General features: G+C 42.2%; 1 protein-coding gene across 1 annotated transcript in view; it reads left to right on the top strand.

Annotated features, from left to right (window-relative positions):
- LOC124594523 (Down syndrome cell adhesion molecule-like protein Dscam2) overlaps positions 1-23,006 on the top strand; it is a 322,560-nt gene that overhangs the window by 60,518 nt on the left and 239,036 nt on the right. The window lies entirely within an intron of this gene.

Genomic DNA, 23,006 nt, shown 5'->3' with positions numbered 1-23,006 from the left:
GAGCCCCTTTGTGTTCTGTAAGTATTTCTTGACGCTATTGTCTGTTATCGCTGAGTTTTCTGTCTGTCCCAGTCGCACGTGCCTAATGTGCTCCTCGCAGCGTTTCCAAATACAGCGACGTTTTCCCCAATGTTTTGTTGGGTTCGTTCACAGGTGAGGTTGGATGTTCCCGGTACTTTCATTTTCAATGGATCTTTCGCATAGACAAGCCAGTACTTCACCTTCGGTGGTTATCGGAAGACGGTTTTCGCCTTGGATTTTTGGAGTATGGAACGAAAGCAAGGCTCTTTGTCATCTTCCCGGTCTCCAGCACCTTGTCTCGTATCGAATGCCTGCTTATCTGCGCTTCACTTACCCATTTTTAGGAATGGTACGTGGTTCATCTGGTACGCTTTCTTTATCACAAATGACTTGCGCCATATGTACCAGGGTGGTCCACACTAATTTAAACCAATAAAATGAACAAAATTCTGTAAAACATTATCCTTCCCTTTCAAGATGGGAATGAAAGATGATAAATGAAGAGTGATTCAGGCAGAGGCTTTAGTTGCAAGCAGGTACTTTCCAATCACCGACTTTACAGTGTTGAACACAGTGGGCTAACACAGATTTCACTAACACGGTATTATTACGGCAGTAAAAAGTTTTCGCAAATCCCACAAGTTCAGTCAAGCTATTCGGGATCTTTCTTTGAATCAAGGATAATTGCCAGAACTGTAAAATCCATTCCAACTTACATGAGACAGGAACTGCCCTGACTGAACTGCATCCCATTGGTATCTATCTGAGAAAGTTCGAGGCGTGGACCGAGACACGGTCATGAAGTGCAATGGAAAGAGAAGACTAGGTGCCCCAGGCCGACATTTTCCATTGTAGAAACGCAAAGGTGCCAAATTATATTTTACAGTTTTAATCCTAAATACTTACAAGTAATGTGTCTGACGTGACGAACATTTCGGATCGTCATCATAATGATTCTTAAAGTAAATGATGCTTAAATTTCATAAGCTGTTAATTTGTGTCTAAAATACAGGATATTTCTAAGAGAAAGAAGAAGTTTCAATTATTTATTACAAACGAACTGCTAAAGATAGAAACACATTGCACACGTCACAGGATAGAGGATGATTCGTAGTTGTATACCCTCATGGGTACTATATCATTCGCTCATCATGAGCACCATGTGTTGCTCGAAATTCATCTAAACGGTAGCACATTTCATTCCACACACGAATCAACATGTCCCTGTTTATTGAATCGACAGCTTCAACATTTCGATTTCTCATGCCCTGAAGATTAACTGCCACAGGTATGTACCCCTACAAAAGAAAAAATCGAGCGGTGTGAAGACAGGTGACCCAGGAGGCGAAAAGCAGTCAACAAGAACTTCTTGTCCAACTCTTCCTATTCGACGTTTACGAATGGTGTTGTTAAGATAACGCCACTCATCAAGAGAAAAGTGTGGTGGGGCGTGAAACTGAGGAAACAAGAAGTTTTGCAGCACGTCCAGGTATGACATTCCTGTCACAATTTCCTCTGCAAAAAACAAAGTCCATAAATTAACTAACCTCCCATTTTTTTGATGGCTGGTTGTTTGAGTGAGGTTTATAAAATCACACGTCGCGAGTGTCAGTCTTACTATACTGGACAGACGGGTAGATCAGCCTACACCAGACTTAAATAGCATCACAGAAACTGGAGATTGAAGTAGCCTGATCCAGCCTTTGCGAAATATTGCCTTAACAATGACCACAAATACATAATATATGTACAAGTCTTACACATCTAGGGAAATGGGGCAAACTCAACCAGTTAGAAATTTTAGGAATGGAAAAGGAGCGGTGTACGTTCCAACACCTATTGTTAATCGAGCAAACCCAATTCAGTTATTCATCTCTTTTAGATGATATCATAACCCCAGGATGGAAGTAAAATTTTCGTCCTCAGTCCATCAGTAGATAATAAGCTTTTGGCTGACGCATAACTTTATTCCCAGGTATGTTTAGTCATGTTAGTGTAATTGCTGAATTATGTAATTCCAAAAATAATTTATTAAAATGGTCATTGAAATAATTTTCCATTGCGCCACGGAAGTTCAGACGACTATCCGTGCCTATAATCATGTTTATCGGTGCATAATTATCTCTGGGAATCAGTAATATACTTGAAAATGGGCTTATAACCCGAAACATAGGTTGTGCAGAAACAATAAGAAAATTTGTGAAACAAGGCAAAAAACAGTGTTCACTTTGTTAATTTAGAATGTTTCACAAGACCCCACAGTTGATCCAGTTTAAAAAGTAAATAAATATTGTGAACGGAAATGGAACAAAACACATTCAGGTTGCACGACAATGCCAGGATTTTGTGATCTCCAAATTCCTACATTATAGCGGTTCAGTTCACTGAATGGAGGAATGTAATTGCTCGTTAAAGTGGAATGATCTCGCGCAAATTCCAAAATACAAAGTTAGATCTGTTGTAGTGGAGTCACCATGTTGCTACAAATAAACAACAGCGTAACTTGGTCAAAACTTTCAACCTTCCTTTTGCGAATGACTTGCGCAATGTTTTTCTATATTTTATAGTTGGTTTGTGATAAGCAATTGATATTTGTTCTTTCTTTTTGAATCACACTGTATAATGTCGAACGTGTTGTTCTCATGCGTTTGTCTGGCAAGGGACTCGACAGTTAGAACAAGCTATATTGTAGTGCAGCGTTAGTATATCTTGTGCTCTATTAACTATTTACAACTGGATGAACGTTACCCTATGCGACACGTTATCAGATTAAACCATAAGTGATTGTATAAACAGTACCTAATAATGGCACAAGAAAAATAAGATTACAGTAATCTGTCCGATATATATCAAATGTCTATGGTAGCAGCTGTTTTCATTATGTAACGATCTGAATATTGAGCAAGCAGTAATGGAAAGAAAAGAAAAATTTGGAGTAGGAGTTAAAATCCATGGAGAAGAAATGAAAACTTGGAGGTTCGCCGATGACCTTGTAATTCTGTCAGAGACAGCAAAGGACCTGGAAGAGCAGCTGAACGGAATGGACAGTGTGTTGAAAGGAGGACATAAGATGAACATCAACAAAAGTAAAACGAGGATAATGGAATGTAGTCGAATTAAATCGGGTGATGCTGCGGGAATTAGATTAGGAAATGAGACGCTTAAAGTAGTAAATGAGATTTGCTATTTGGGGAGCAAAATAACTGATGATGGTCGAAGTGGAGAGGATATAAAATGGAGACTGGCAATGGCAAGGAAAGCGTTTCTGAAGAAGAGAAATTTGTTAACATCGAGTATAGATTTAAGTGTCACGAAGTCGTTTCTGGAAGTATTTGTATGGAGTGTAGGACTCGAACCTCCGCCGGGACCAGCCACACAGTCCGTGACTGCAGCGTCCTAGACCGCTCAGCTAATCCCGCGCGGCAAGAAAGCTGAAGATTAGATGTGTAGATCACATAACTAGTGCGGAGGCGTTGAATAGAATTGGAGAAAAGAGAAATTTGTGGCACAACTTGGCTAGCAGAAGAGATCGCTTGGTCGGGCATATTCTGAGGCATCAAGGGATCACCAATTTAGTACTGCAGGGCAGCGTGGAGGGTAAACATCGTAATGGGACACCAAGAGATGAATACACTAAACAGATTCTGAAGGATGTAAGTTTCAGTAGGTACTGGGAGATGAAGAAGCTTGCACAGGATAGAGTAGCATGGAGAGCTGCATCAAACCAGTCTCAGGACTGAAGACCACAGCAGCAGCATGAAAAATGTTCAGCGGTCCAACGGCTGTTTCCTAAAAAATTGGAAGTCTAGAGATATATCGTCACAATCCTTTGAAATGAATGTGAATGACAAAGAGAAGGATGAGAATTCTCAGTTCGCATAAGCGACAAGTATTGTATATTTGCTCTAAAACGACATTACAATACCATGCAGAGACAATTTAAAGATTTAATGGACAACGATGGACAGACTAGATTCATTGTTCTGCATATCAGAATGCACTTTTTGCTCAGTTCGCAGCCCTGGAGCACGTGAAGAAAGTTTTGATACAAATAACAAAATTTCTGAAATCCTACACATTATACCGTTGACAGATGCAACAGCGTTCAATAGAACTGAACAGAGTATGAAGACTTCATACATTACTGCAAAGTACATTGGTTAAGTCATAAGGCATGGCCGCAACGATTTATCGATTTAAATCTCGCAGTTGTTGCATTTATGAAGGGAGAACTAGTGCAGGAATGAAAAATAGAACAAACTTCGAAATTTAAGTGGACTGGACTGCACACTGCCGGCAGTAGGACATTGCAAGGTACTACTTTTTGATTTGATGGGGATGCATTTAAAAAGAAAATCGAGTTGTCGAAGGGAAACATTCTGACAAAGGTTGTCCAGTTCTCTAAGCTCACTGGCGTTGAGCAAACCATGAAGAATTCATTGTGGCCTGTCGTTTCAACTGAAAGTGCGCTGTGCATGTGCAGATATAACTATTGACTTACAAGTTAATTCCAGTTTTAAAGACAGATCCTACAACGTTAAAACTGTCCTGACCGTCTGTATTGCTTTCCTCAGGCAGAGGTTACAAGGCTATAAGATGAGGTTACAAAAGTGCTACAATACATCAATCGACGTACTTGTGTGAAAAACCTTTTTTCGACTATGAAACTAAATAAGTTGCAGATGTCGCCATCACATAGCAACTTGAGCGCAATATCATGTGAAATAGTCTGCGTCTGTGCGGATGATGACAGTTTGTACCAGACAAAAGATATATTGTCTTCAGCGCGCCGAAATAATTATGTAACACTGAAAATTCCTTTTGTTTGGACCTATGGGAAATGTGACATATAAAAACAAGTAGTATGCAGTGCGTCTGCTCTGCCATTTAAATGCTACACGTTCATAGTTTTTCCCTCTTCTCCCTCCTCGCACTAAGACAGCATGGCGTGGCGGTTGGGGGAAATGTGAAGAGAGGCTGAGCGCCTTGGCATTTGTGCCCAGGCTATATCTGCTATAGCCAAAATATTGGCCGCCCCTGACGTAGTGTGTACTAATCATCAAGGTGTTATGTATCTTGAAGTACATTAAACATGACTGCGTTAATTGGCCCTGGAACAGTAGTTTTGATGACATGAGGATTTGTATTTCCGTGGTTTTCCTAGCAAAACGTAGTAGTTACAGGTAGAACCAACAATGAAGCACATGGCATCAAACCTTTGTAGCTTATGCTAATGGCAGTCATTAGGTATTACTGAGCTAACTGTTTCAGTAGCATAAACAAGTAGTAGTTTAAGACTGAGCGAGGGGGTGTAGATGTTATCAGTTTGGTCTTGTCTTTAGGTAGAATGTGACTCAAATCCTCTCCAGCCATCCAAACCTAAATTCTGTCGTTTCTCTAATTCATCATAGTCGATTTTTAGGTCACTCTCGTTACTAGAGTAGAGACCTCGATACACACGAAAATTTATTTTCTAACCTTACTTATCAAACAAGCGATAAATTCAGTAATCAGTTGCTTTATCACTCTATGGAATAGTTAATAACAACCATCTTACGAAGCCATTTCTCAAAAATGTGAATGACTAACTCTAATTAAATATTTAAAAAGTTGGAGGTATTGATACAACATACAAGAAAGGCAAAACAACTTTTGGTGAAATTAACAGCAAATGTGTCAGCATGAAGAGTGTAAAACTAATTCCATTGTTAAACACGAAGGACAGAGCGGATAGGTGGAAACTGTAAACTGAAGGCCTCTACGAGGAGCATGACTTGTCTGATGATGCGACTGAGGAAGAAATGAAAGTCAACATGGAAAACGTAGAGGATCCAGTATTAGAGGCACAGCGTAGCAGAGCTCCGGAAGAATTCCGATAGAAGAAGGAAGAAGATATACATAACATCCCTTAGGAATTTCTGATATCATTTGCTGAATCTGCAAACCAAGTAACTATTCAAGTCAGTATGCAGACTCAGTGAGGCTGGAGATCCGATTTTCAGGAAATGTTATCCAAAAAATTCCGAAGATAGCAAGGACACAATGAAGCGAGCACTGTCGCTTAGCCGGCCAGTGTGGCCAAGCGGTTCTAGGCGCTTCAGTCTGAAACCGCGCGACCGCTACGGTCGCAGGTTCGAATTCCGCCTTGGGCATGGATGTATGTGATATCCTTAGGTTAGTTAGGTTTAAGTAATTCTACGTTCTAGGGGACTGATGACCTCAGATGATAAGTCCCATAGTGCTCAGAGCCATTTGAACCATTTGAACTATCGCTTAATGGTTCTTGAATCCAAGTTGCTCACAAGAATAACATGTAGAAGTATGAAAAATGAAACTGATTTGATATGTTGTATGTCGATCAGTCTCACTTTAGGCATGGTAAAGATACTTAGGAAAAATCGGACTGATTGAGAGAGGACAAGTTACTCTCTCACCTAGTTTTCGCATACGGAAAATTGTTAAATATTTCATTACAACCTGATTCACCTTGAGCGAGACTCTAGAAAATTAACAGCGTGAGCAATCGTGGATAGAGCCTGGTAGGGTGTAAAAGCATGAGGTAATTTCATGGTTCTTAGATCGTGGAAATGGCTTGTTGGGAGTTGAAAGCAATTGGCAGTGAGCCCATCCATTAGTAAATCTTGCCAGACAGGCCCACAGCCATACAGGGCATACAGGGCAGACCCTCAACAAGACAGGTCTCCAGCAGAACAATGCTGTGATACCTGACATGGCGCCAGCAGAAACCTGGGCCGGATTAGCGGCATAAAGGAATGTGTCTACACAGTGAAGTCATAAACCAGGCATTGTGTGCAGATCCACGTGTAATATAAATTCACAAGTTTTCGTGTCCACCGATACCGCAAACAGGCCCTGGTTGTGTAAGAAAAATCCGGTGGCTGAGAAACATGGTTCGAGATAGAACCTTTATTACACCTCATAGCTAGGATTGACAAGCTCCAAGGCACAGGCACTTTTTATAAAGATCTTTAAGATTGTATTTGTTTGCTTGTTGTTGTGGGAAGCTGCATGACTTAGGAGAAAATCGTCTCTTCTCCCCCCCCCCCCTCCCCCTCTCAGAGGAAACTTAAAAACGCCAGTTCCTTTTTTTTTCAGAGATGCAAGTTTCTTAACTGTTGTCCTGATTCCACATGTGTTTGTGCTGTGGTGTGGGAGGGGAGATTTAGCACTTCTAGAGCCCTGTGATTGGCTCAAGACGGGGTGAAGGCAGTGTCGTTCGTGCACTTTGTGGGAAAACGGATACTTTTTCTGCAGAGGTGCGGAGCACTCAGGTGTAGGACCTTGGTCTGGTAAGGACTTCTGGTCAAAGCTCTGGCATGTGTAGTTGGTACTTGGGACCTGTCCCGATACTGATTTCAATTGTGAATAGTTTAGAGTGGGGAGCCAGCGGTGAAGTTCTTACTGTACCGGAAGTGTGACTTGGATCATCTCGACTACTCGTCTACCGAGGGCACACTTATTTATATTTGGTTTATGAGTCTTGGCGTTTGGTATCCTTTGCTCTCTGTCGTATAAGTGAACCAAATTGGTCATTGGTACTTTCAGTGAATGGGTGTGTCACACACTGAAATCTACTTTGATTTCATGGCTCTGGTAGAGAGTAAATTGAAATCCGTCTGCCTGATCGCTATACCGTGAGGTTTTGCATTTCTCTCGTGGCCGCGATCGATTCACAGGTGCGGCCTGACGTCTCGCCTCCGCCGCACACTTCTCTTCAGCCGCAAGTTACATCGCTGTACGAAGCAAACAGGGTAACGTACTGCTGCGACAGCATTATCAGGGCGTACAGATCTCAATCGCTACTTGCTCTCAGTTGCACCTATGTAGGGAAACTTACGTAGATTTGATCAGTCAAAGCGTTCTCAGCGTTAGATCATTTCAAATTGCGTTATCGACACTTTTAGGGCCAGAGTACTTGACCCACTCCACTAGTCAAACTGTCTCTGCCACCCAGGATCCTTGCCCTGTGTAGTCTTAAGTCACCTGTTACTGGTTTAGAATATTCAATCAATGACTTGTTTAGCATCATTTCTGTCTGTTTTGGGAAAATAAATGTTGTTAGAACACTAAAATAATGCCAACATTATCAATCATTTATATATTCCCACTGGGGTTGCTTTCAAGGTGGTTCGAATTCATTAAAAAAACTGGAGTAAGCCGATGGGAAAGACGAGTAATTTACAGTTCATGTACAAGAACTACTGGTGAGAATTAGAAGTGGAGAGCCAGTACAAAATGCTCCAATCACAAAGAGTGTAAGACAAGATTGCAGTTTTTCGCTTCTCTTACCCGATATATAAATCGAGGAACAATGAGAGAAATAAAAGAAAGTTTAATGGATGGGATAAAATTCAGAGTGAAAGAATATCAATGATAAAATTCGCTGATGATATTCTTTCGATTTCTGGAAGTAAAGGTAAATTACAGGACCTGTTGTACAGAATGAAATGTCTGATGAGTGCAGTTTATGGACTGAGAGGAGACAGGAGAAAGGCGAAAGTAGTGAGTAGTAGCAAAAATCAGACTAGTTGTAAAGTTAACAGAGAAATTGGGGTACACGAAATACAAGATGTGAAAGAATTTTTCTACCATTGAAGAAGAATAAAATAAGATGGACTAATCAAAGAGAACGTAAATTGCAGACTAGCACAGCAAAAGAAATCATTTATAGACAAAATAAATCACCGGGTTCGGAGCACAGAGTTGCGTGGAAGTGAATCATGGACTGTACGAACCCAGAAAAGAAGGGAATCGAAGCGTTTGAGTTGTCGTGCTGTAGAGGATGTTGAAAATTACGATTGATGAGCAATGAGGAGGAACTCTGAAGAACCGTCGACTGTGGGGACAAATGGCAATAATATGACATGATATGAGTTAAGTCAGCAGGAAATAACATCCTTGGTATTGCAGGGATCTGCAGAGGATAAAAACTGTAGGAGAGACACAGCTTGGAGTACATCCAACATGCAATTCCGGACGTACAATATCATTGTCACTTTGAGATGAAGAAGGTGCCAAAGGGAGGAATTCGTCGATTCATAAACATTAGGACTCAAAAAGAAAAAAATGTAAAACTTCTCTTACACTACAGTAATTCGCTTTGCTTTAGTCAGACTAAAAGCAAATCTGCTAGTCTACCTTTATGCAGTGTCGTATTGGCTTTAATGTGCCAAATCTTTATCTAAAATGAAACCATTGTTTAAAAAGAGCATACATTTATCGAATCCTTTGAAATGTGGTGCTACAGGTGAATGTTGAAAATTAAATGGACTGGTAAGGTAAGGAATGAGGAGTTTCTCCACAGAATTGGCGAAGAAAGGAATGTGTAGAAAACCCTGAAAAGAAGAAGGGACATGATGATAGGAAATGTGTTAAGACATCACGGAATAACTTATAGCCGGCCGAAGTGGCCGTGCGGTTAAAGGCGCTGCAGTCTGGAACCGCAAGACCGCTACGGTCGCAGGTTCGAATCCTGCCTCGGGCATGGATGTTTGTGATGTCCTTAGGTTAGTTAGGTTTAACTAGTTCTAAGTTCTAGGGGACTAATGACCTCAGCAGTTGAGTCCCATAGTGCTCAGAACCATTTTTTTGAATAACTTCCATAGTACTAGAGGGAGCTGAATAGGGTACAAACTGTAGAGGAAGACGGAGACTGGAATACAGCCAGCAAATAATTGAAGACGTAGGTGGCATGTTCTTCTCTAAGATAAAAAGGTGTACACAAAAGACGAACTGGTGCCGGACCGCATCAAACCAGTCAGAAGACCAGTTACTCAATAAAGAACTTTCTGTCTTGTTCCTGACCTCGACGTTCGCCATCTTATCCACAACGCCTGTGTGGGAGAGAAAATACACTAACTGACAGACCCAATCAACGTTTCCACCCCTCAATGACGTTGCGTTGCATTGACCCGCTACATAGAGGAGAGTGTAAACACTGTTTTGAGTAATTCATCGCCAATACAATAATCCAGCTACAACCTGTCCATCCAATTATTTGTATTGAGGATCAACTGCCAGTCCCTGCACAACGCGTCGTGAATTTCTTCCCGCATTTCTCTGCAATTTCGTGTCATTGGGACTTTCCTACATGCAAAAGCATCATCTTTGAAAGTGTTACAGAGATTTTCACGTTATCGACAAATTGATTTATATAAATCGTGATCAATAAAGGGGGTCTATAAGACTCCTTCGGTGTACTTTCGGAACCATTAGGATCATTCAAAAGGAAAAGATACGGTGGCTGTAAAACAAAAACCGCTGAAGGGATGCTAATGCCATAGCTTGCGGAAGAGGCTGTTGTCTCTAATAGAGCACTGAGGCCCCTAAATCGTACATGGTCGCACACCTACTTCACGGCAGAACGAAAACGTGCACGGTTCGACGGTCCATAGCACTCGTTGTGCTGAAAACAAAGAAATAGGGGCTGAAAAAGTGAATCAGAGGCGTGTAGTGGATTTTTTGACAGCGGAAGGAGTGCGGAGAAGGGAGATTCATCAAAGAGTGGCAAAAATGTACGCACTGCATGTCCATTGCCAGGGTAATGGCCTGGCATTAGAGATAAATGTCCATAACGCACGCTCTGGAAAGATGCTTCGCATTACCGATATAACTGTCCAGCAGTTGAATACCCAAGTCACTAAAGACTGGTGAGTTATGTTGGCAGCCATTTTCTCAGAGATATTATTGAGCGTCAGGACTGCGACAGACATTCGGTGCTCTCCGTACATTTTAGGCGTTTCTCAATGAATTTCCGTCCGCCGCGCTCATTTCGGTGTAGGGTAACGCATTACATCTCGTTGCTGTTCTTCTGAAGCCTCCGTTTCGCTGTTTTCAGTAATACCGAATGCAGTCGAATTGTCGACATGCCCACTTGCTCGTCACGGGTATGTTCCGATGTCTATCTAGTGACGGGTTTCAGACATCAGCGTTCCTATAGGGATCACAAGTTCTTCCGTAGACAGTGTCATTACGGACTCTTCATCGGTTTCCATTTTACAGCCTTCTGCTCATTTCTCTTTGAATGACCATAGTAATTTTATAAGTGACTCAAAATCATCTACTACATCCTAGGAGAAGTTTCGAATAAAAGTATATACACAATTACCATCCTGGAAATTGCTAGTAAGTAGTCAGCTATACTGGCAGAAGAAAAGAGTCACCATTATACGTAGTCCAATGTCAATGTAACTTTGTGCTCATATGTAAATGGTTAGAATTTCAATTCTCTCTGACAGGTGGAACGGCCATCAGAGTACAGTAGTGTTGTCCGTCTTTAATGTTGTTACGAAACCTGAAAAAGTATGTAAGGGGTGTGTACAGCGTCAGCTTTTGAGTGACCAATGTGAATGGCACGGAGATGCCGTATACTCGTGTGAGACAGCGCTATCAGCACCTGACAGAATTAGAAAACCTCCACTTGCTCGGCTGGCTGCATCGCGCAATATCCAGACTATTCTGGTATTCGGATGTGACTGTGGCCCGATGTTGCAGTGCATAGGAATGTAAGGGCATGCATACTCGTCGACAAGGCTCCGGTCGGCCATGTCTGGCCACCGCAAGGGAGGATCGGCGTTTCGTGCAGCAAGCACATCGTAACCCATTCGCATCTATGCCTGCCATCTGAGAACATCTCCCCAAAATTCTATGTCATCTAGCACCATTAGTCGGAGACCAGTAATCGTGTAGTGCTGTGAGCAGGAAGCATGGACTGCTGATGAAGGACACTGCATTGCGTTCATCGATGAATCGTGGTTCTACACTACCCTGGTGGATGGCCATGGACGGTAAGTACGGTGGCGAACACGGGGAGAGGTCCTATTTTTCTTATGTTCTGTGGAGTCACAGAGGTATAGCTTCTAGCTTCATGGTGTGCATAGCCATTAGGTACAACTTCAGGTCACTACTGGTAAATAGTGAGGGAACTCTCACGATACAACGGTATGTCACGAAAGTTCTGCATCCTCCTGTGTTACATATCAAGCGACAGTATAGTCGTGCGGTTTTTCAACAGGACAATGCTCATCCACCATCCCATGGCACGTGTGTCAATCAACTGTCTGCTATGTTGAGGAACGTCCTTGGGCAGCAAGCTAGTCATATGTAACCGATAGAACATATATGGGACCAACTCAGACGTCAACTTCGTCCCATCCCAATATCCAGGAAATTAAAGGTCAGTTACAACAGTTGTGGTCCAGCATGCCTCAGGAAGGATGCATCGGCCTTATGACAGCCTTTCCAGCTGAATCAGCACATGTATCCAGGCCAGATGGGGGTGCAAGGTCATACTGACGACTAGGTTCATATTGCCAAGTTCTTTCTAAATCTGACTCGATTCTGTAGTCACTTAAATATGGTCACATACAGTCTAAATTCGTTAAGTCTCACTTTGTTTCCTCCTTCCCTTCTGGGTACATCTCTTTTTTTGTCACACAGATACATAGCGTATTAATGAGTGTGAGCAACTGTTTATTTATCGTCGCTTTCAGCAGTGTAGCTCCATTTTGTTTTATAAATCAAATAATTCACCAACAACCGTGACGTACTAACATTTCGTGATTTGTTTAGAAGCTACTGCCCCTACTGTTGGTACAAGTGTGGTAGACGAAGCGACCTGAATAGAGAGAACAGAACACTGCTATCCGCCTCTCCAAGTCAGATTCGTACAGGAAGATGTTGTTGACACATTTTCTGTGTCTTCAGTTGGCCATGTCGAATAATAATACGATCTTACACTGTTAAGTGCAACGAAAAAGTAAACCATAATACGATCTTACACTGTTAAGTGCAACGAAAAAGTAAACCGTATACAAGTCATCGCTAACGATTGTAAGAGCAGCTGCTTGTTTGTAACTATTCTAAATAATATGAAGTATTCAGAATGCTTTCCTCGCGGTCGACACGGAACATCTTTGTAGAGACCAGCACGCCTGCTTGTAGTTCTCAGGTAGACAACGTAAGATGCGCATCCTAGATACGTCTGCAGGGACGGGCGATGGATGACTGCAAGGGGAGGTTTCGCTTACGGAATGAAACCCAATATCGGAGTTGTTCGATGAAAATAGTGTGATGTATTATTCATGATCAGTTGCTTCGCCGGCAGCAGCTCTCACAGGGAAAGCAACTTCAAAGTGTGATGGACGTCCCTCCTACCTGTAACCTTCTTCTCTCAGCAGTAACTCATTCGTTTGCCGATAACCCATGGCCTCTTCTAAACAAGCGTACTCCTTGGAAGAATTATTTTCGGTTTACAAAAATTTCTGAGCGCAATAACTATGGTCATGTGAGGATAATCCGATGAAGAAACAGCCACCAACAACTTCCAGTCACAGCCACTTCCAGATGCAAATATCTATCCAATTTTCCAGTCTCAGCATGCTCGTAATCATCTGGTGATATTTACACTAAACTGTATGATAAGTAAATTAAGACTACTGTGAAAGTGTGTAGGTGGAAATAAATACGGTTATAATGAAACTGCAAATAAAGTAGGCACAAAATAGCAATAACAACTCTGCTTCAAATTTATTTTGTTTATTGAAAGCATCTGTCATCTCCAACGCTACATACTTCACAACACATTTCACGCTACTTACGTTGTTACTGACTGTAAATATCACACCTGGAAAAATTATAAAGCTGGCTAAGGCGTTGATAACTATTTCGAGGAAAATGGTGACGTAGCTCTACCGTCTTGAATACATCAACTGCGTGTGGATACTTTTTAAAAATATATACGGCATGTATTTTGGAATCATTTGTTTTATTTTTCTAACAGTCACAAAGTTTACTTATTTCTTGATTAAATATGTTCCTAAGCGTTAAGAGCATGTTTTGCTCATTATTGGATTACTTTATGTGATGCATAGCAAAATGGAAGATACGGAAATAATCTGAAATAAAATATTTGGTGATTTACGAACTACCAGCAGTATAAATTATTCATGCAAATTATTAAATACTTTATGTTAGTTTATTTTAGCAATTTTTTATTTTATATCAGCAATAAAATCACGTGATCATGAGGAAAACATGCTGGAATCGCGTTCAGAATCTTAAATTAAAAAATAAATAATATATTTATAAAAGCAAAGGGCCAACATCTAACAAGAGTTGTTACATGAAAATAATGAGTGTGTTTCGAGAGAAACTTGGAGAGTTCATCGCCACAAGTCGGTTTTCAGTGTTTTTTTCCGGTAGACACATTCATATGCAGCGGCACTTTTACGGATATTCGAGAGCTTTTCCCGCACAGAGTTTTTCAGGCTGACCCGTACAGAGCAGAAACAGTACCACTCGAAACTCGTTTACATGGAAACGGTTGCATTTGTGACTTTGCAGTTTGCAAAAGAATAGGCTACGGGCCGAAAAGTATTGTCAGGAAAAAATATTTCCACAATACTTGAAGGAAACATTACATTTTACCACCAACCCACTCTCAGTAAAGTATTATAATCTATCTGGCAAGTAATGGCACTTCATATAAATTCATTCGTATGGTTTGTACATTATTACCGCTTGTGTCACGGTGAGTGTTTTGCGTTTCACATATTTTCAATTACTGCTTCTCTGCCTCTGAAACTCTACTCTATAACTATTATCGCGCAGCAGATACAAATGAGCAGAATATAAAATGTTAGTGAAGAAGATTTGTTAACTAAAGTCGTTATTTGCTGGTCTCCACTGGCTGAGGAATTATTTCAAGAATAAGAAAAATAAAGAATGAGAGATGGGGAAGGAACTTGCCCGTACCCAAATGTCCCACAATCCCCTTAAACGATTTAGGGAATTCACGGAAAATACAAATCTGAATGTCCGGATGCAGATTTGAACCGACGTGCTCGCGATTATAAGCCTAATGGTTTACCAGGGCATCACCTCTCTCAGAGAAGCGTTTATAGTCCAGTCGGTTGTTACCTATGAGGACGTACTTTCACCGTACATGACGTTCTCTACGTATCACTGCAGTCACACAAGCCTCAGTTCAACTGAGACAAGATGCCACTGCGGAGTTTTGTGCCACGTGCGGATACTACTGACCTGAGAGTCAATATTCAGAAAAAAATGACAAACAGAAAGATATGATTTGCAGGGTACTGAATCAGCTTATGATTAATATGAGCGCAGAACTGATTCTGATTGAGTGTTTAAACAGACCCAACAGCGAATATTATCAATCTCCTATTCATCCACCCCACCTCCACCCAATCTCTTTGCATATAGAGTAAGCTGTGTGCAAGTGTGTGCAAGTGTGTGCAAGTGTGAGAAAGTGTTCTAAGTGTTAGTGTTGCGTGTATCTAAGGCTAAACGTAGGAGGCGTCCCGGTATCCAATTAGTAGGCATATTCAAACACCGACTCATCGTCGTTAGTCGCGTGGGCCGTATTCGATACGGAACCGGCGTATCTCCACGTTCTGGGATGAGTTTCGTTAACATTTGCGTCTCATTAGGCAGGTGAGCGCAGATCTCCAAGATTTATCTATTTTCGTTAATAAAATTAAATTTAGCTTGCAACAGTCTGAACTCTACATTGCAAACAGTCTGCGGGATAACAATTACTCATGTCTGGCACATATCGGTTCTCCATTGACCTCACTTGTTTTTCCATTCTCTCACTGATAAGGCGTTTCTTCTCAAATGCTGTGGACAGGCATCGGAAAAGATTGAGATCATGTAACCATGGTCGATCTATTAGCCGTACATTTGGCCCTGTGGCACGAATTAGTCTGATGCTTATATACAAGAGAAGAGGACAACTATACAACACCAACATACGGGAGATTTACAACCAGCAGCTGCTATAACTATAACCAAAGAACCGACACACAGTTCTATGCCTGCTGGTCTATTCGTCAGGATGACTCAGGTACTGAGTTTCCTACGTACAGCGCTCGGCCGGAGCGGCCGAGAGGTTCTAGGTGCTTCAGTCTGGAACCACGCGACCGCTACGGTCGCAGGTTCGAATCCTGCCTCGGGCACGGATGTGTGTGATGTCCTTAGGTTAGTTAGGTTTAAGTAGTTCTAAGTTCTAGGGGACTGATGACTTCAGAAGTCAAGTCCCATAGTGCTCATAGCCATTTGAACCATTTGAACCTACCTACAGCAATTATACAGGTGTTCCGCAATTCCCATTACAAACTCTTAGGACGTGTAGAGGGAAGTGAGCAAATAAAATTTTGAGTAGGAACCCATGACTGGAAACGTATGGTTTCCATGCTACCACAATTTGAAAACATGTTTACTAGGTAGGTTAGCAAGAGGGTAGTCATGATGGGGGCAGCTCACATGGGATCGTCTGACGTCATTTACGTCCATTACACCTCTCTCATCTAGTTCCATCCTCATTCCTAAGTCAGTATTCGAGCAACATGGTTGAGAACACGTTTGCAGAAGATACCGTGATCCTTCAGTATGGCGAAACTCATAGTAATGGGAGAAATGTTCGTCGCCTTTATCAAGATTGTTGTGGACAACGTCTGACTGAAATGCACAGCCTTTTCGCCAGTTGAGTCCGCTCAGGATACTGTGGCCGGTAGGTGCACAGCAGGCAGAGCACGCGTGGGGAGAGCGGTAATGGTGGGGGGTGCGGGCAAATGCTGAAGGGAAATGTCGGGAGCTGGAGGTAAAGTGCTGTTCTAAACTCACATTCTTTTGTAAATATTAAGCACCCCCCCACCCCCCCCCCCCCCCCCACACACACACACACACTCACTCTCCCATGGTGATCATTCAAACAGATCTGTCCCCTCTGCTTTGGTTAATATCAAACAGGATTCCATGGATAATGCAGTGACTTATTTTGGCTTGACATGTTAACCATTGGTAACTTTCGGATAAGTGTCACGAGTGTCGAAATTTGAGTAAACTTACTCATTTCCCTTGCTGACGTTTTCAGATTTGCTTCTTTTACCAAAAACAGTGGAGGTTACACAGTCTCACCTCAATTACAAGCCCATATCGTTAACGTCGATATGCAGCAGGATTTTAGAACATATATTGCGTTCGAACATTATGAATTACCTCGAAGGAAACGGTCTATTGACACACGGTCAACATGGGTTTAGAAAAAATAGTTCCTATGAAACACAACTAGCTCTTTATTCACGTGAAGTGCTGAGTGCTATTGACAAGGGATTTCAGGACGATTCCGTATTCTTGGATTTCCGGAAGGCTTTTGACACTGTACCACACAAGCGGCTCGTAGTGAAATTGCGTGCTTATGGAATATCGTCTCAGTTATGTCACTGGATTTGCGATTTCCTGTCAAAGAGGTCACAGTTCGTAGTAATTGACGGAAAGTCATCGAGTAAAACAGAAGTGATTTCAGCCGTTTCCCAAGGTAGTGTAATAGGCCCTTTGCTGTTCCTTATATACATAAACGATTTGGGACACAATATGAGCAGCCGTCTTTGGTTGTTTGCAGATGACGCTGTCGTTTATTGACTAATAAAGTCATCAGAAGATCAAAACAAACTGCAAATTGATTTAGTAGAAATATCGGAATGGTGCGACAAGTGGTAGCAGACCCTAAATAACGAAAAGTGTGAGGTCATCCACATGAATGCTAAAAGGAAGTCGTTAAACTTCGGTTACGCGATAAATCAGTCTAATCTAAAAGCCGTAAATTCAACTAAATACCTAGGTATTACAATTACGAACAACTTAAATTGGAAAGAACACATAGAAAATGTTGTGGGGAAGGCTAGCCAAATGCTGCGTTTTATTGGCAGGACACTTAGAAAATGTAAGAGACCTACTAAGGAGACTGCCTACACTATGCTTGTCCGTCCTCTTTTAGAATACTGTTGCGCGGTGTGGGATCCTTTACCAGATAGGACTGACGGAGTACAGCGAGAAAGTTCAAAGAAAGGCAGTACGTTTTGTATTATCGCAAAATATGGGAGAGACACAGAGATGATACAGGATTTGGGCTGGAAATCATTAAAAGAAAGGCGTTTTCGTTGCGACGGGCTCTTCTCACGAAATTCCAATCACCAACTTTCTCCTCCGAATGCGAAAATATTTTGTTGACACTGACCTTCATAGGGCGGAACGATCACCACGATAAAATAAGGGAAATCATAACTCGTACGGAAAGATATGGGTGTTCATTCATTCCACGTGCTATACGAGATTGGAATAATAGAGAATTTTGAAGGTGGTTCTATGAACCCTCTGCCAGGCACGTAATGTGATTTGCAGAGTATCCATGTAGATGTAGATGAATAACATATTGTGCAGACGCAACTGTTACAGAATTCTGAAACAGTGGTTTACGAGTATTAAGGTTGTTAAATGAAGAACAGAGTAAAAGTAATGTCAGTATCTTATGGAAAGCACATTTTCCGTACGAAATAAACTAATTTTGTTTCAAAACTCATACCATTTCTCGTTCCACCAACTACCGATGACCCTTCAAAATTACTTTCTGTGTTAGACAATGTCTGTAGTTAATGGGCTAACACAGTAGACAATGAAGTTTTGTATAATAACCATACGGCAAAACACTTTCTCCTCTGCGTGCTACTGTTTACCAAAATCTCATATCGATATCTCAAACCGTTTCTGAAATATGAGGCATGTTGCTTGTTACACTCTGGCCTTATGGCTGGCGCGGTGGGATCGCAAATAAGTGTGCAAAATCACATCAGTTTTCTCGAGATTGGTGACACATACAGACCTCCACTTAAGTCTAAAGAGAAATTCAGTTAGTTAAATTTCATACGCAGCAACACAGTGTGTAATATGCACCTAACGCAGGATCATAGGGACCGGTATTTTTCACTTCAAACTTTTTCGAATTTCGCGAAGTATCTTACCTCCACATAAATATCACAATACCTATGACCATTAACGAAATGATGGGCACATCGTAATGGACCTGAAATATAAAGATACAAGTGAAGGAAGAATGAAACTTTGTACTGAATATTTTCTGTGAAAATGTTTAAGAAAGATTGCAGGGCATGTGTCTCGATTCTCTAATCGCCGTCCGGGTCACTGCTCTTCGGCGTCCGTAGCCTGGGCGGACTCTACGCAACGGTTTCGAGAAGGCGGCACGTTCACCGTCAGAAAGCGTGACTGTGGTGCTCCAAGGAGATGTTGTACACCCGAATTGGAAGGATTCTATTTTCGGGCGACTGTCAACGGCATGGAAATACTTGGAGAAATGCAGAGTACACTGCGTTGTCTTACAATATATTTATTCACATCAGTTTTAGTCCCCGCAATATCTCTGTCACATTGCATTGCGCGCGTGTGTGTGTGTGTGTGTGTGTGTGTGTGTGTGTGTGTGTTTCTGTGTGTGGCTTTAGGGGGCTCTACAGCGACAGTATTAGCACCGTTGCTAAAAGAGTTTGATACAGAAGCAATTAAAACAAGTAAACCTTGTAATTCGTAAGAGAAGTTTCACCTTAGAGATACAGTCGCTTAGTATTAAGTTCACTCGAACTCACTCGCCTGGTCACCAATCATGCAGAATGTAGAACTGCTGAATTTGTCTATGTTAAAATGTGCTACACTACTGGCCATTGAAATTGCTAAACTCGAAGATGATGTGCTACAGACGCGAAATTTAATCGACAGGAAGAAGATGCTGTGATACGCAAATGAGTATCTTTTCAGACCATTCACATGAGGTTGGCGCCGGTGGCGACACCTACAAAGTGCTGACATGAGGAATGATTCCAACCGATTACTCATACGCAAACAGCAGTTGACCGGCGTTGCATGGTGAAACGTTGTTGTGATGCCTCGTGTAAAGAGGACAAATGCATACCATTACGTTTCCGACTTTGATAAAGGTCGGATTGTAGCCCATCGCGATTGCGGTTTATCCTATCGCGACATTGCTGCTAGCGTTGGTCGAGATCCAATGACTGTTAGCAGAGTATGGAATCGGTAGGTGCAGGAGGGTAATACGAAACGCCGTGTTGCATCTCAACGGCCTCGGATCACTAGCAGTCGAGATGACAGGCATCTTATCCGCATAGCTGTAACGGATCGTGCAGCCGTGTCTCGATCCCTGAATCAACAGATGGGGACGTTTGAAAGACAACAACCATCTGCACGAACAGGTAGACGACATTTGCAGCAGCATGGACTACCAGCTCGGAGACCATGGTTGCGGTTACGCTTGACGCTGATTCACAGGCAGGAGCGCCTGCGATGGTGTACTCAACGACGAACCTAGGTGCACGAATGGCAAAACGTCATTTTTTCGGATGAATCCAAGTTGTGTTTACAGCATCATCATGGTCGCATCCGTGTTTGGCGACATCGCGGTGAACGCACATTGGAAGCGTGTATTCATCATCGCCAAACTGGCGTGATGGTATGGGGTGCCATTGGTTACACGTCCCGGTCACCTCTTGTTCGCACTGACGGCACTTTGAACAGTGGACGTTAGATTTCAGATGTGTTCCGACCCGTGGCTCTACCCTTCATTCGATCCCTGCGAAACCCTACATTTCAGCAGAATAATGCACGACCGCATGTTGCACATCCTGTACAGGCCTTTCTGGATACAGAAAATGTTCGACTGCTGCCCTGGCCAGCACATTCTCCAGATCTGTCACCAACTGAAAACGTCTGCTCAATGGTGGCCGAGCAACTCGCTCGTCACAATACGCCAGTCACTACTCTTGATGAACTGTGGTATCGTGTTGAAGGTGCATGGGCAGCTGTACCTGTACACGCCATCCAAGCGCTGTTTGACTCAATGCACAGGCGTATCAAGGCCGTTATTACGGCCAGAGGTGGTTGTTCTGGGTACTGATTTCTCAGGATCAATGCACCCAAATTGCGTGAAAATGTAATCACATGTCAGTTCTAGTATATTTGTCCAATGAATACCCGTTTATCATCTGCATTTCTTCTTGGTGTAGCAATTTTAATGGCCTGTAGTGTATTAAAATTCTTTACGATCTATAGAATGAAGGATAGAATAAAAACTAAGGAATCTGTGTCTGGCTGAATAATATTTTATAAAAAATCTGATGTAGCCACTACGATAATACGTTGGAAACTTTTCCTTAATGATTTGAGAAGCGAGTCAGACATTTCAGATCACTTATAAGTGGTATCACATTTGCCACAATGGGTGCTCAGATATAAGTCAAACTTATTCTTGCCATCGGCTTGGAGAATCAGTTCTCTCTTCAGAGAGAGGCAAGCGCATGCCACCTGCTATAGGACTATTTTCTCTAAAGTAGTAACTTTTGAGACAATCTTCCTGTTGTTGACAGCTTCTGTTTTCAGAATGAGATTTACACTCTGCAGCGGAGTGTGCGCTGATATGAAACTTCGTGGCAGATTAAAACTGTGTGTCGGACCAAGACTCGAACCGGGACCTTTGCTTTTCGCGGGCAAGTGCTCTACCATCTGAGCTACCTAAGCACGACTCACACCGTCCCCTCACAGCTTTACTTCCGCCAGTACCTCGTCTCCTACCTTCCAAACTTTACAGAAGCTCTCCTGCCAACCTTGCAGGACTGGTGGAAGTAAAGCTGTGAAGACGGGGCGTGAGTCGTGCTTGGGTCGCTCAGATGATGGAGCACTTGCCCGCGAAAGGCAAAGGTCCCGAGTTCGAGTCTCGCTCCGGCACACAGTTTTAATCTGCCAGGAAGTTTCAGCTTCTATTTTGTCTATAGAATGTCCAGATTGGCATGCACGATTTACATAGCGCGAATTTAGCTTGGATCCTTAAGCGACGCTTACTATTACTCAGTTGCCATCTCAAGTAAATGCCGTTGGTGAAAATGAGTCGCTTTTCCGTCTAACAACGTTTTGTTATCATAGAAACTTACTACAACCAAGGAAAAAATTCTTTAGAAACCCTTTGTACACTGTTTTGGTCAGCTTAACATACTCATTTCATTGACAGTTCGACGCGTAATTGAAAAGTTAGAAGTAAAGTGATCACTTACTGATTTTCAAACATCAAAATGACTTCTCGATGGCTATCTGCAGAAAGTATTGCCTAATCAAAGTTGTGAGAGTTTGGGTCGAAGGTAGCCTGAAGTCCCCAATATTTGACTAGCTCCCAATCACAAGAGGAACATCGCGTAACCAAGTTTTCCGAAGGATCTTCATCGGCAACCTTGAGAGGTTCAGCTGAAGCAATAACTACTGTCAACTGACCATTTGCAATGGCGGGAATGCCGTGATTGTGTACCGGAAAACCAAACAGTGATTATCAATTTGGGAGGTATTGTAGCAAGAAATTCGCAAACAGCTGTATTTTATCTAATTTCATCAAGGCTCTGCCGGTTTCGTGGCTTGTAGCCACATCATCAGGTGCATATAAGCATTAAAACAAGGTACACAGCATGGTTAAGGATTCCCAGTCTATAGTGACGCTTGTAATTTTGGGAGGAATATTATCAACAGCGAATAAGCAGTTTACCAAATGGCTGGGCACGTTAACAAGCATAATTTGAGGTAACGAGAATCCATGTGTAACATTTACGCAGCCGATGTCCGTTCAGCGAACCACTGGTGCTTATTTTGGGTTGGCAGATTGGCTGGGCCTCACGTTTTCGAGAACATCACAAGTTATGCACTGATGGTAAATGGTGTACGACGTTGTAACGTAATAAATTAGTTTCAGAGGCCACAGTTCGAGGTTAAGGACCTCAAAGAAGTTTCAGTAAGATGACACTACATATCAGGCAGCACTCGAATCACGTGCATTGTTCGAACAGATACTAGCGGGTCCCGTCATCTCACGCCATGGGCGGCAGAATTGGTCGCCGAGAGAGAGCGTGTCTGTTTCCTCTGAGTTTATGCAAAGCTGCGTGTAACACTGGAAAACGGAATTCCTGTGTTGCTGGACGATATTGAGCACTTAACTAATCAACTCGTTTCAGAAATATGTGAAAATATTAATTTGTACAAAATATTTAAGCGGGTGACCGTATATATTTACGTGCGTATGTTACACATCTCCTCCTAAAATACTA

This window comes from Schistocerca americana, chromosome 2, assembly GCF_021461395.2.
Source record: "Schistocerca americana isolate TAMUIC-IGC-003095 chromosome 2, iqSchAmer2.1, whole genome shotgun sequence".
Classification (NCBI taxonomy): Eukaryota; Metazoa; Arthropoda; class Insecta; order Orthoptera; family Acrididae; genus Schistocerca; species Schistocerca americana.
The sequence above is the reverse complement of the archived record's forward strand: the minus strand, read 5'-3'. Positions and strand labels throughout refer to the sequence as shown.